This window comes from Vespula pensylvanica, chromosome 16, assembly GCF_014466175.1.
Source record: "Vespula pensylvanica isolate Volc-1 chromosome 16, ASM1446617v1, whole genome shotgun sequence".
Lineage (NCBI taxonomy): Eukaryota > Metazoa > Arthropoda > Insecta > Hymenoptera > Vespidae > Vespula > Vespula pensylvanica.
The window spans coordinates 25,817-39,692 of record NC_057700.1 but is presented as its reverse complement, the minus strand read 5'-3'; the positions used below and the strand labels follow the sequence as shown (position 1 = coordinate 39,692).

The 13,876-nt window shown below is 44.3% G+C and overlaps 1 protein-coding gene across 10 annotated transcripts in view; it reads right to left on the bottom strand.

Annotated features, from left to right (window-relative positions):
* The window catches only part of LOC122634887 (dual 3',5'-cyclic-AMP and -GMP phosphodiesterase 11-like), a 43,615-nt gene that overhangs the window by 10,292 nt on the left and 19,447 nt on the right, over positions 1 to 13,876 (bottom strand). The gene's annotated exons all lie outside the window — the stretch shown is intronic.

Below are 13,876 nucleotides of genomic sequence, written 5' to 3'. Positions count from 1 at the left end.
TTGGAAAAAGCTCTGTAGCGAGTCGCTACGATGGCATCTAATTTAGTCGATAATTTTACAACTGGACCAATTATCGACTCTCTTCGGAGATGGGGATGGGGATTGATGGTTCAACTTATTTTCCTACAAAGTCGATACCTTATCTCGAAAGCTTTTATCACGGTTGAATAGGCTGCGAAAGGAAAACAATTTTTGATATTTGGGCAGATCGGATATGCACCTACGGATCTTTGTCCGAACGTCGGAGGAAAGTGAACGAAAGAACAAGAGAGAGAGAGAGAGAGAGAGAGAGAGAGAGAGAGAGAAGACCAGTGATCATAAAACGCACTACTTCATCCGTGAAAAGAACGAGAACGCTTCGCCGACGATGAATTAGCATGGATTTTTTTTTTGTCGAGGAATAAGCCAGCCACGTAGGAAATTTACCGAGTAAACCGTGTCGTGTTTTTCCACGGATCCTGACGAGCGTGCTCTTCTGCCTACGTATCGAATGCGTACCAGGGGAGAAACGAAAGAAATGAGAAAGCCAAAAAGGGGTCTATTATGTAATATTTTTAAATGCAAAACTAGGAACAAAATTATTTTGGCGCAAGGCCAATATCTTAACGATCGGAGAAAGGACGAATTTCCGACTGGTCTTTACGCTATGAGAAAAATGTGTTATCGTGATCGACTATAAAATTAAGATGAAACAATTTTAGACCAATTACTTTCGGTGCGTTTACTAACGAAAAGAAACTAAATTGGCTATCGTGACGTACGGAATATAATCGCATTGTGTAGAAAACGCTTAGGACAAGTACGGAATTACAAAATACATGCACGTTGTCCTATTAGAGATCCGCTACGTTATCGGGACATGGTGATATGCGAATAGTAGTTTTGGATATGGTCCAACGCGCGCGCGACGGTGGCATAGCCGATCGAACGCTCGAAAGCACAATAGAGAAGAGGAGACTCTCTCGTTTCAAGTATTAGATCGTGCCAATTACTCGAGCTAATTAATAATTCCATTTAATTATCCAGCGTGCTGTACGCGCGAAGGACGGACAAATGCGCTTTATCTCTAATCGAGCAAATATAACTTTTGCGAACTTACGACACGGCCATAGGCGATTCGATCAGCGATCGAAATAACCAAGTTCTTTCATCGGGAAGAAAAATTAAGAGACACCGTTCGCGTAATTATCTAATATCGTCATAGGAGCATTGATAAAATGACGAGAAAAAGATGTTGATCGGCGAATGTTCATCTTATCGAGCTAAGATATCTTGACACGACGAGAATAGAATATAATAGATTGGAAGAGCGAGATTTTGCGTGGACGCCCAGCGGAACGGCCCTCGCAGGCGGACGGTAATGCCGATGATAGGTGTAACAAAGGAGCAGTAAAACCGCAACGACGGTATAGGAGACAGCGAGCGACTCGCGGCCTTCGCCTCGGCTCGAAACGACCCGATGGCGCCAAGCTGACCTATCCGTTTCGCCGACGCACCTTGTAGTCGACTCTCTTACATTTTACTTTTCCTCGAGATCATAGAGTCTGCCTACGTCCTCTCTAGTACTATCTAATGGGAGAACTGAATTCACTCGAAAGAAAGTTTTTCCCGAAGCTCTCTTCCTCGAGCGAAATGTACGCACCAATGAAAAGTAACTCCGCGAAAAAATCTTTTCTCTCTCAAGGAAGGACGAGCAAGCAATTCGTTCGAAGAAGAAGAATAGAAGCAATAATCGAATCGTGCAGCGAAAAGGGCTGTAGATACGACTCGGAAAAGGTTAGCCGCTTTAATCAGCTATTATTTCCTATCTTCCCCATAGTTTTTCGAGCGTTAAGAACGTATCTTCACCTCAGCGAGCTTACGCCTTTTCGAACGTCAAAAGGAGAGATAAGAGAGAGAGAGAGAGAGAGAGAGAGAGAGAGAGAGAGAGAGAGAGAGAGAGAGAGAGAGGGAGAAAGAGAGATAGGGTAAATGATAAGACATTCCACTTTCTCTCGTCTCTCTCTTCCTCTTATATTTAATATGCTTGACCATTCCATACATCCTCGCGTATTGTCGAAAACCGAACGAACGAGCATACGAGCGAGCGAACGGACGAACAAACGAACGAACGAACGAACGAACGAACGAACGAACGAACGAACGAACGAACGAACGAACGAACGAACGATCGAAGGAACGAACGAACGAACGAATAGCAAGGCACGAAGCGCTCGAGGCGGCCTTCGCTCGGCTTCCATCACGACCTGCTGGCGCCAAGCGAGCAGATCTATCTCTTACGAGTGAGACTCCCCGCGACTTCTCTCTCTCTCTCTCTCTCTCTCCCTCTCTAGAGAGAGAGAGACCGAGCGCAACCAGACGGCTGACTCTAGCCGCGCGTTGCCGATGCCGTCGCTTTGCTCCGTTGCATCGCCCTTGTTTGCGTTGTTTCTTCTTCTTTTGCTTTTGCTTTTGTTGCCTCGGTGAGTCTTCCCCGCAGAGTTTTCCACCTCGTCCCCTCTTCCTACGCGATAACGCCTGGCGTACTTTCGACGATAACGATGACGCAAACGTGGTTTCTTCCACGAAAGTTCGTTGCTTTTTGCTCGCAATTGGTGACTGCTTCCGGTTGAAATTTCATCGATTAAATATATCGAGTATCGTTACGATCGACGTACTTATACACTTGACCAAAGGATAGAGAAAACTCGATACTTAGGAATACTCAATACTTGGTACCTACCTATCGACGTATATACCTATGGTTAATTAGAACGCAGACACATAGATCCTAACGAGTCAAATTGGTCCATTGTCCTGTTCATTTAATAGCACGCGCATTAACGAGCACCCCGTTGATATCGCATTACCCTCTCGAGAAACCGAACGATGATTTATATCTAAGTACGTCGTTGAAAGCACTCTGTTTTGCCATCGCGACGACGTACGTCGTTCTAGCCATTTCGATGATTAATAAACGCTTATCACGATATGTACCTACCTACATATTCGCTTACATATACGTCTATCTATGTACGCATGTATGTACACCTACTTCCAACAGCCGATCCTACTGGGAAATTTCGAGAAACACGAGAGGAATAGGCTACGTCCAACGATAAAATGATATTTTTCTGCAAGTGTATTATCTATTTCCTCTCCTCGTTCTTTCGCACGGCATTATCTACGAAACGGAATGAAATAATTGTTTGATCGTGCAATGATCGAACGATCGTTGTTCTACTCGAATATGCGATGAGAATCTCTCTTCACGTTACAAAGAAAAAGATCCTTTCGTGTACTTGGGAACGGCTAAACGCTTACGAGTCGTATCGCCCTTCTGAATATCGATTCTTAAAAAAAAAAAAAATCTTTCGACTCGCTCCTCGTTAAATTCTACGTTCATCAAAAATATCAAAATACTCCAACTAAGTACGTGCACACGTACCTATTAAGAATTTGAACGAAAGAGCAACCAGATAACTTCATTATTCGTTAAGCGTTTGGATTAAAGTTTGCGACATGGATTTATCTCGTTTCTTCCAATCGCGAGTCTAAATTCCTTCGATTAAAAGAACAAGAAGGTGATGATTGAAAGGAAAGAATAGAAGGAGCAGCAAACTCTTGCCGACATCGGCAAACTCGTAAGCGTACAAACGGCTGGCGTTTACTTCGCTACCGCCGAACTGACCTATCTCTCGTGCCGCGACAAACTCACTTTACTATGTTTTCTTCTGCTCTGCGTCGTGCAAACCTTCACGGTCTGTACGCTACTCTTTCTACTTAAACATCTTCCACCACCACCACACCTGCTTTCTCCTTATCCTTTCTCTTTATCACGTCTTATCAATATCACTATCTTTATAAATATAATCAAAAGATAAGGATAAGTTGTACCGACCTCTATCGAGGATCGTTCTACGTCACCGATCGTTATTGAACACACCTTTGTAATAACAGTAGCCAATTGGCTGTAACTTTGTCTACAAATTTGTCCACTTCTTCAAAAGGATATGTCCAAATAGAAAATGTCATATCGATTTTGACGTATGCGAAGATCATTTTCTTCGTCGTTCTTCGAGAAATCGTCATCGACGCTCGTCGTGCGAAAAGAGGAAATCGATCGTATCTGCTGATTCATCATCGCGAATCATCGTGGTGCAACGAGCGATCGAAACAGAGATGGAGGGGGGGAGAGAGAGCGAGAGAGGGAGGGAGGGAGGGAGAAAAAGACGTCATCCTTTCCGATAGGAAATTCGATAAGGCTCGAAACAACGTATAAATCTTTTCACGAAGCAAGCCGTCAGATTTTTTACCGGAGTATAGCCGCCTTACGAGACCGCGTCGCGTCTATCGATTATCTTCGTGGACAGTACGTCAAAGTTTTTCTATACGAGTAAAAAAATGAGAAAAAAGACAGCTACGCGCGCACACGTGTGTGCGTGTATGTGTCGATGTTTGCACTTTCTCCTCAGAAATTTTTCACACGACCGGACGATGTGATGCAAATTCGAAAAGTCCTTTATCTCGCCGAGCGAAAAACATTCTGCGTATTTTCCGACACGTTAGCGAGCGAAAGCCTCTCTTCATACGACACTTACAACGCCGCACATAGACACGCGTATTCTTAATTCGAGGCAAGGTCGAAGGACTCGAAGGTGGAAGGACGAAAGGAGGGACGAAGAAGGATTTATCGTCTTTCGGGCGTCGATCTTTCTTCTGTCAGTCGCAGAGCCTAACTCATCCCACGTGTCTTCTCTCTCTCTCTCTCTTTCCTTCTTTAAACGTATACGAAGAGGAGGCCACCGAAACTTGCTTTTGAACCGGTCGCCCTTCTTCCTTTTTATCCCGCTATACTCTTCCCCCCCCCCTCTCTCTCTCTTTTTTCTCTTACCCGTTCCTCTCTCTTCCTTCTTTATTCATCTTCACTCTGTAGTTCGCCTTAACGATCTTCTTCCGAGGCAAAGCTCGCACCCTTCGTCGTCGTGTCAAGTTCAAAGCTACTGTATTCCGTGCTCTCTCTCTCTCTCTCTCTCTCTCTCTCTGTCTCTCGCTCGCTCGCTCGCTCTTCCCATCCAACGATCGGTCTTTCTGTCCTCTCCCGGCTACCATAGTAGTTTGTTCCACGACACTTTGAGCCGATATTGAGTGTCCGTCGCGGTACGACCGTCATGACGAAACGATACGCGCTAACATTTATGTAACGCACGGCAAAAATTCAAGAAAATAACTACTTTCAACTTTGGCGATTACAAGTTGTTTAATATTTGTAGTCCAAGGCGAAATGGTTTTATGAAAAATTCGTAGCATCCGTTCTATATTGTTTTTTAAGCTTGTCATTTCGATCTGTTTAAGTTTATACACATTCCGGAAGGAGTAAAGTATATTTCTACTATGTGAATGAAAAAAAAAGTTTGCGTTTTTAAGTATCATCGGAACGAACTGTATATTTTATATCTCTCTGTAAACGAGTTCATTCTTTTAGCCACTCGCGTACATCATTATTAGCTAGCTGAAATATACGTGTACCATTTCGTGACCATAATCGTTGGAATGGAGAAGCGTATACGTCCGGTACGCGTCTTTTTAACTCCGTTGAAGGATACCGATATAAAATCGCAAATTGACGAAATGAGGATAGACGAATAGATAGATGGAAGGAGAAAAGGGGGGGTTCGTATCGCGATCCTCTGCGTGTTATCAAAAAATCTATTATTCAGTCAATAATATAGCGCAGCAGACTGGATGGAATAGATATGGCGAAATTTGGCCTACTTTACACTCGCAATGTTCGCAAAAGAAAAGGAAAATTCAAGGAAAATCGATGAAAAAGAAAGGGAAGAAGATTTAGGAGAATTCGCCAAACGTCTTTCGAAAATCTTTCTTTCTTTCTCACGATTACCGCAAGCACACGTTCGTGAAAGATTTGAAGCGGTTATTTCTTTTTTTTTTTTGTAAAACAATGGTGCAGAGTCGGCAACGAAGGCGATGGAGCGAACAGTCGGGGTAAACAACTCTTAGCGTTTATTTTTCGCAGAACAGAGCGAGAGAATACAACGAAAGAAGAAGAGAGAAAGAAAGTCTCTCTTTTCAACGCTAGCGACGCGCATGCACCCGTTGTTCCGTACGTGTATCCATACGGGTGAGTTTCAGTGAGCGACAAGCCGGAGGCCAAGCACGTTCCACGCACACTATTAAGGCGTCTACGCATCGACTCGTCATATGATCGCTAATCGTCGTCGTCATCTACCTCGTCGTTTCCATTGAGTAGTTCGACCTATACGAACAAACTTTTGACAACTCGATCGAACCTATTTTCGCGAATTAAAGATAAATGCTAATTTCAACCATGAGATATTAGATCTAATGAGAGACCTTGAAGTACCGACGCTAAACGGAAATGTCGGAAATGAGAATATTCGATAGGTATCCTCGATAGCTATATCGAAGAGTCAAAGGAGTACACATGCTCGCGACTTTTCATCTCGTTGCGTAATCGATTAAACGTATACAAATATCGTACGTGTATGTATCTGCCGAGAGTCTCGCTAGGGATAAATACCTAGGAGAGATAACGTGAAATTGCGTTTCGAAGAAAGAAATCGCAACGAGCTAAAAAACTTTCTCTCTTTCCTTTCGATCGTTCATTAATCAGCGGAAATGAAAAATAAGAGGAAAAGGTACGATAATAATCGCGAGTATAGGTATACTTAGAAAAACGCAAGGAATTGAAAAATCTTATCGATGACTAAGTCTTGCGTCTTGAAAATCACTATTGCGCGAGGCGCACGTGCACGTCTGCACATGTTGGTCGCGGAGAGGATGCAAGAGGATGCAAGAGGGGAGGCCAGTGCACCGTCACGCCTTCGCATCCGCAGCCGCAGCCGCATTTGGAGCGTTCCTAGTGTTGTTGTTGCTCCGTTTGCTCTCCTTATCGAAATTACACAAACGAAATATTTCTACGTTCTACAAACGAATATTTCATGAAATGATCAAGGATCAGAGAAAAAAGTAGAAAAGAAAAAGAAGAAAATGTTTCAAATCGTCTTTTAGTTTCCCTGCGAAGGATGGACGCGCATACGATCTAAGAAGAAAAGAAAGCAAGAAACCCAAAAAGTTGCAATCAAATTCGCTACGTTTTATTTAAATTAACTAGTTTTCAATAATAAATCAACGCGTCCATCGAAAGTTATGGCTACTAGCAAAAATATTCTTTCTACTTGACGGTAAACAGAATTTGCGAGTTTTCGGATTAAAATACTGATAAATGTAGGATAACTTAAAAACGAGAGTGTAGCAGAGACGCGTATAATATCCGTACATACTATACTACACATATAAATGTTTCCGTCTGAGGAGGAAAGCGCATAGAATTAGAGGAAGGGAGGGTGTGGTGGTAGACGCAGAGGTCCAACGTCGAGGTCCACTTTCGGTATGCAAGAAGAGAACGCGTCGCACGACACGCGGCTATATTAATCCCAAAGCGCGCGCGCGCGCGAGAGAGAGAGAGAGAGAGCAAAAGAGGCTCTCGCGCGTGGCCGCTTGCAAGCGCGCTAACGGCTGTCGTCGTCGAGACTCGGACGATTCTTCTCTTCCCTTCGTCTTCACTCCCTTCTTCATTCTCGAATCGAATCAGCCAATCCTGATCTTTCCGACGAACAAAACCCGCAAATCTTTCTCTTCGACATCGAACCGTGAAAAGAAATTCCACGACTATCGATCTACGAATCAATCTACGACGGAACTTTCACAGGATTCTTTTCCTCTTTTCTTATTCTCTCTTTCGAAAAAAATTCTCACTCTCAAAGTCCCATTTTCTTCGTTCATCTCGCAACAAACTCGTGATTACTTACAGAGTCTGATTCTTTTGATCGTCGCAAAACTCGCGGAGAGATTTCCCCGAAGAAATTGAAGAGAGTTCCGAATTAAATGTTATATTCGAGAAAGGTAGTTTTATTTCAAATTCTCTCGTTGCAATAGCACCATATCTTTTCTCTTCTCTCGCAAATACTCTTCCGTTCGTTCGATACTCTCCTTTTATTTATCAAAACAACCTGATAACGTTCGCGAAGCAATCGTTTGGTAGAAACCAAGTTCTCTGCAAATTAAGCGATCGTCGAACAACTTTGTTGTTTGCGGAACAATTTCCCGTCGCACGATACGTTCTTTAGATTCGTAGAAGAGACGCGTTACCCGAATCGTCACGAACAAACGCTCAACTTTCGATATTAATTTTGCATTTTTTTTTTTTCGGTCGAAGAAACAATTTAATTCGTTATTCGTCCAATGAGAGCACGGAAAAATCTTTTCTCTCTTGTATCGATCAATCGGAAAACCGTACGACACAAGAATTTCTTGATCTTTTTGCTCCCCTGTCAAGCACGGTAGCAAGGTAGTATCCTACTCGAAAACCAAGATATCCTTTTAAACCGAACAGTCTGCCTTTTTCCTAGATCGTTTCTGACATAACGATAACGAGCGAGAGAAAGAGAAAGATTGTACCTTGGTCCGAGGTAGTCGAAAGGGACTTGCCTCCTTTCCTTGGAAGAAGATTCTAAAACTTGGATATACGCTCGCGGACATACGCGATAGCGGCTTATCGTCGTAGACGAACAGCGACGCGTATTTGCATTTTCCAAGGTAACTGTCGGCGCTATTTCATTGCGCAACTATGCCGTCTACCGAATAAGTCGTGTGCCTTGGCAGCCTTTCTTCCTCACTTTTGAAGATCTCGCACGAATTACGTTTTCCGTATCACGCAGATAGTCCAACTTCTTACCTATCGTAAGAGATCGTTTTTCCTTCTTTGAGCGACGAACCGAGGAAACGTTCGAGCATAAGACTATCTTACGAAATTACGAATTATTACTTATTTACCACGTTTACAATCCAATTCTATCATCGAATTTTGCTCGTTCGTTCGTACGACTCGAATGCGCCCACCTCGTGACTTTACTTTGAAAATTCTCGCGACATCGAGCACGAACTTGCGTGCGGTAACGGGTATTTATCAAGGTGTCAGTCTCTAAGCAACTCGAGGATTCTTCAAGTCTTTCTCGTAACGGCGGAACAAATTGAAAATTCGCGTATCGACGAACCCGTCGTGTTTCGCCTTTCGCCTTTCGCCTTTCGCCTTTCGCCTTTCGTGTTTCCGCGATCCGGCCAATTCGAACGGTTCATCGTTTTATTTACACCGAGCAAATATTTTCTTCTTCATAGCGAAACGGTCGAGTCGTTTTGTGGAACGTGGAAGAGTGTTTCGGGAAAATAAAACAAGTTCTACGCTTCCCCAAACAGGTAGATCGTGACTAGACCGTTCGATCGGGTTCCCGGAAAGTCGTTCGAAAGGAGCAGCCTGCTCGATACGTATTCAGCTTGCAAATTCCAGGCCGCCGTGCCGTGCCGTGCCGTGCCGTGCCGTGCCTTGCCTTGTCTTGCCTTGCCATGTCGTGCCGTGCCGTGCAGTCCGGTAGGAGGATCGTTAAGGTAATAACGATCCTTCTAAAATCCAATTATGATCTCTGCCTTCGCCGCTCGGCGAGCGTCGTCAAAAATATCCGACGGTGGTACTTTGCATTCGAGCTCCGCTACGTCGACTCTTCTCTAAAGCGAATATCACGCCAAAACGAAAGCATAGTGAAATTAAAGTGAAATCGAGTCTAAACGGTCGCTCGAGAGATGCTTTCGGTGGTCGGTATTTATGTTTATTATTATATCGTTATAAATGAAGTTCTTCTTTTACGCAGAAGAATAAAACAACGAAGAAAAGAAATTCGATCGTCGTCGAGATCAAAATCGCACGTGTTCTTACGGCTTTAACAGAATTTTCCAATTTATTCGTGTGAAAAAAGTTGCATCTTTTCTGATCGATACGATCAACGATCTCGATTTTCGTATCTTCCCTTCCCTTATTTCCCTCCCCTTCTTTCGAGCGTATCCATCGATAACTCCTCGGCTTCCTGCTTTCGAGCTGCATCTTGAGCGAAACTGTCGTCAATCATGAATCATAGACGGGATACGTGTTTGTTCTTATTTCGCAAACGATCCGCTCGTAATGCTCGAAATGCTTACATAATTACGATAACGAACCAAAACCAACTGCGTCGTTTCTCGACTGCAAATGTTTCATCTCCATGGTCAATACGCTGTGTCTTCGACGTGTCGATCGGCAAACTTTTCCTTCTTCGAAGGGAGAGAAATGAAAATGTATTTTCCGATCTCTCTCTCTCTCTCTCTCTCTCTCTCTCTCTCTCTCTCGATCTCGATCTCGATCTCGATCTCGATCTCGCAATGAGCACGGAGAAGTAAGGAGAGGAAGCGGGGAAAGAGACGAGACGCGATATCTCGTGCCGTGGGTTTTTCGAAGGTAAACACGATGCGCGTGGAAAAATATTGCGAGCATCTGCGAGTACGCACGTCTGCCGATCGCTCGATCATCAAGAAAGAAACGATGATCTTTCTTTCTTTCTTCTTTTTCTTCGTCATTCGTATCATTATTCATTCTTTCGAGATAAAGAAAGAGTTTTCGAGATAAAGAGAGAGTTTCTCCAAGAAGAAAGAAACAAAAAGAATAAAAAAAAAAAGGAAAAAAAGAGAAAAAGAAGAGAAAAGAAAGAAAAAGAAGAAAGCGGCGGGCAGTACGTCTCTTATCGTATCCCACGAAAGGAAATTTCTCGTGAACGATGCAAATTAATCGGGAATCGCATTTTTCCTTATAGGTAACTCCAAGGTTCTTCGGTAATCGAGCTGACCCTTCGACAACGATACGTCCTTATGCCAGCGCGCACGGACTCCGCGATCGGGCAGGTTTAATACGCTCAATGTCTTCCTCCTCCTCCTCCTCCTCCTCTCCCTCCTCCTCCTGCTCCTGCTCCACCTCCTCCGCCTCCGCCTCCGCCCTCGCCCCCGCCCCCGCCTCCTCCCTCCTCTTCCTCGCGATAGTTTGCTGCACGCTCAACGAATCAAACTTATCCCTATCGTCCTATCGTTGCGATTACCAATTCCACTTCGTCCGTTAAAAGCGCCCTCCTCGCGAGCTCGTTTATGAGCTCCGTTACGAGCTTGTGAAAAATGTCGTCGGCTTCGTTTCGTTTACGTCGAGGATCCGTCCGCCGTTCTTTCGGAATATTCCTTAACGAGCGTCGTAAATCTTTCGTGCGCTCAAATTACTCGACGTTAGAGAAGAACGTCGAGATCACGTATCGCTCCTTTCTCGTCTTTACCGTCTAAGAAAGCGCGAAATGATGCGCCGGCTGACGACGAGAACGTTCGAGCTTTCCGAACGATTTCGAAGATCTCCCAAGGAATCGCGTTACAATCGAGTTACGTCGTTCCTCGTCCATCCATCCGTCTACTCGAAGTTATCGCGAACGGAGTATGGGTTTTCACGATATCTTACAGTAACCTGCCGAGCTATTACGCTATTACGAAGCGAGGGCCGCTAATGGGGGCCCATGCTGTGCGCGACGGAATGACGTTACGACCGTACTGCGTGCGCGAGCACGCACGTTGACTCTCCTCCACCTGCCCTCCTCGTCCTCCTCCTTCGGCACCTCCTCGACAGACTCGCACGCCGACGCGAGACAGAAAAACGGCCACTCCGAAATGCAACACCTTCGTACGTGACGTCTCGACGCGGCCGATCTCTCCCACTTATTCTCCGTCGATCGCATTCCCAAACGCGTCGTATTTATTCAACGTTTTATACCACCATTACCGCTACCATTTATTTGGATAGACGGAGGAAAAAGAAGAAACGGAAAAGGGCTTTATTTTCAATCGAGATATCAATTAACGACTCATTCATACGCATCCACCTTCTTTTCCGCTGGCCGATCCTTCAATTTACTTGCCGAGCATCGAAGAATTTCATGATCGCGCGAATGAGAACACGTCGGTCCGATTAAAATTTTTTCGTTCCAAGATTTATATCGCGCGTCGGCGATGGATCCAAGGATAGGAACGTTCTATGATCGAATCGCTTCCTTTCCACTCCTCGTATCGCTTTTCGAAACCAAGAACGATTTTTCTGATTCGGATTTGACGAAGGACACGCGTAAATTGGTCTTTACGGTTTATGATCGATGCTTTTAACGCGTCGTTATCGGACGCCCTGACAGATGACCTCGTTGTAGGAGGCTCGTCTCGTAACGTCCACACTCTCTTACTTTCACTCCTCGATGAAGATGCGCGAATGCGAATTATAACAATGCGTTGCGCGTTACTCGCCTTAGGACAGTACCGTATCTTATATATCGCTTTTCATCTATGTTCGATCGATCGATCGACACGTATTAAACGAATCGATGTAAATTATCTTTTGTGTTTTCGTTAAAGCGATCGACGTTACGTCACTTTTTCGAGTCGCAGACAATTTCCAAGCACGAGCATCTTTTATCGCGCGAGGTCTTAAGTTACTTGCCGTTAAAACAATAGCTAGGGAACGCGAGCGATAGCGATGCAAAGTGACAGCCCGTGTCCGTGATACGACGATAATAATAATGACAATGACGACGACGGGAATCAGCGTACATATGTACGTCGAGGAAACGTAAACGTGGTCGAACGCTTGACGATGCACGAAAGCATCGAGCGTTGAGATTCGTCGTTTGCCGTTCGATTGAAACGTAAAAGGAAGTCTTTCCAAGGCAAAGGAAGGAAAGCGAAAGAAAGGAGTAAAATAGCAGAAGAGGAGAAAGAGGAAAAAAGATTCGAAGCAAGTTTAAAATGACGCGCCTACCCTTAAAGGCAAATGACTCGAAAAACTCAAAACTCGGAGAAGACACGTGCTAGTGGAAGATAAGAAGGTAGGTGAGAACCGAGGCGTATTATTTTTCGCAACATCGAAAAATAACGTTACTAAATCTTTGCGATAAGAGAACGGCTTCTTTTGCGTGACGTTAGAGATTGAAAACGCATAGACGCGCTTACATGCATGTAAGTACATACAGGTAGAAAGTCGCGCGCGAGCATACGAATACCTTAGAGTGGGATCGGATGTTACGACATTTTTGAGAATCGATCGGAAATAAAACGCGAACGGAAAGGAGCTAAAGAGAAGTAAAAAGAGAGTATTTTTTGTTTGGAGCCAGGAGAAGGTACTGATTATAAATAAAAGCGGGGTGTAGCCCCCTCCCGTCTCTTACTCGTCTCGGAGGGAGCGGCGGTAGTCAGATGGTAAGAATAAATCAAGGATAACTAGACGTACAGGCGCGATGTTAACGACCGAAAACGGAGGCGTACTCTTGTTCGCATGATAAGCACGAATTGAAAAATAAATCTTCTCTCGAACGGACTACTTTTCTGATATCTAGTATTTTCTCAGGCGGAATTCATCGGTCGATCTACCTCGACAAAAAGTATCCTCTTACGCTCGTGTAATTACGTACGCGAGGCTTCGAAGAACTTTCTGCCTTTATCTATCGCCGTGGTGGCAGTGACATCAGAGCACAAATAAAAGAGCACACGTAAAAATAATAAACGTGAGCTTCCATAATCTTTACCGATACTACGGTCTTATCGTAAGTTAAAGTTACGTTCTAAATCTCTTTCGCTCCCTCTTTTGCGTTCTTTCGGAAACGAAAAATATCCTTTCCGAAAGTCAACGCATCCTTCTCGTCGTCGATCGCCGACGAGCACGATCGTAAGGAGCTCCAATGAGTTTCTTCGGTTTGAAATTCTCGGGAATCTCGCGATTCATTTTTATCGGAAGGAAAGTGCGGTAAGAAGGAAGAAAGAGACGACGCGTGATTCGACGTTAAATATGTATTAGGAACTACGATCTTCTTATCTTACGCCGTGGCTTTCGATCGTTTGCGGTTTGACGAGGAGAGAAGGACGTTGCGCGGAACGCTTTATTATTCTTCCTTCGCTTTGGTGCTTTTGGACTTTGCGCCTG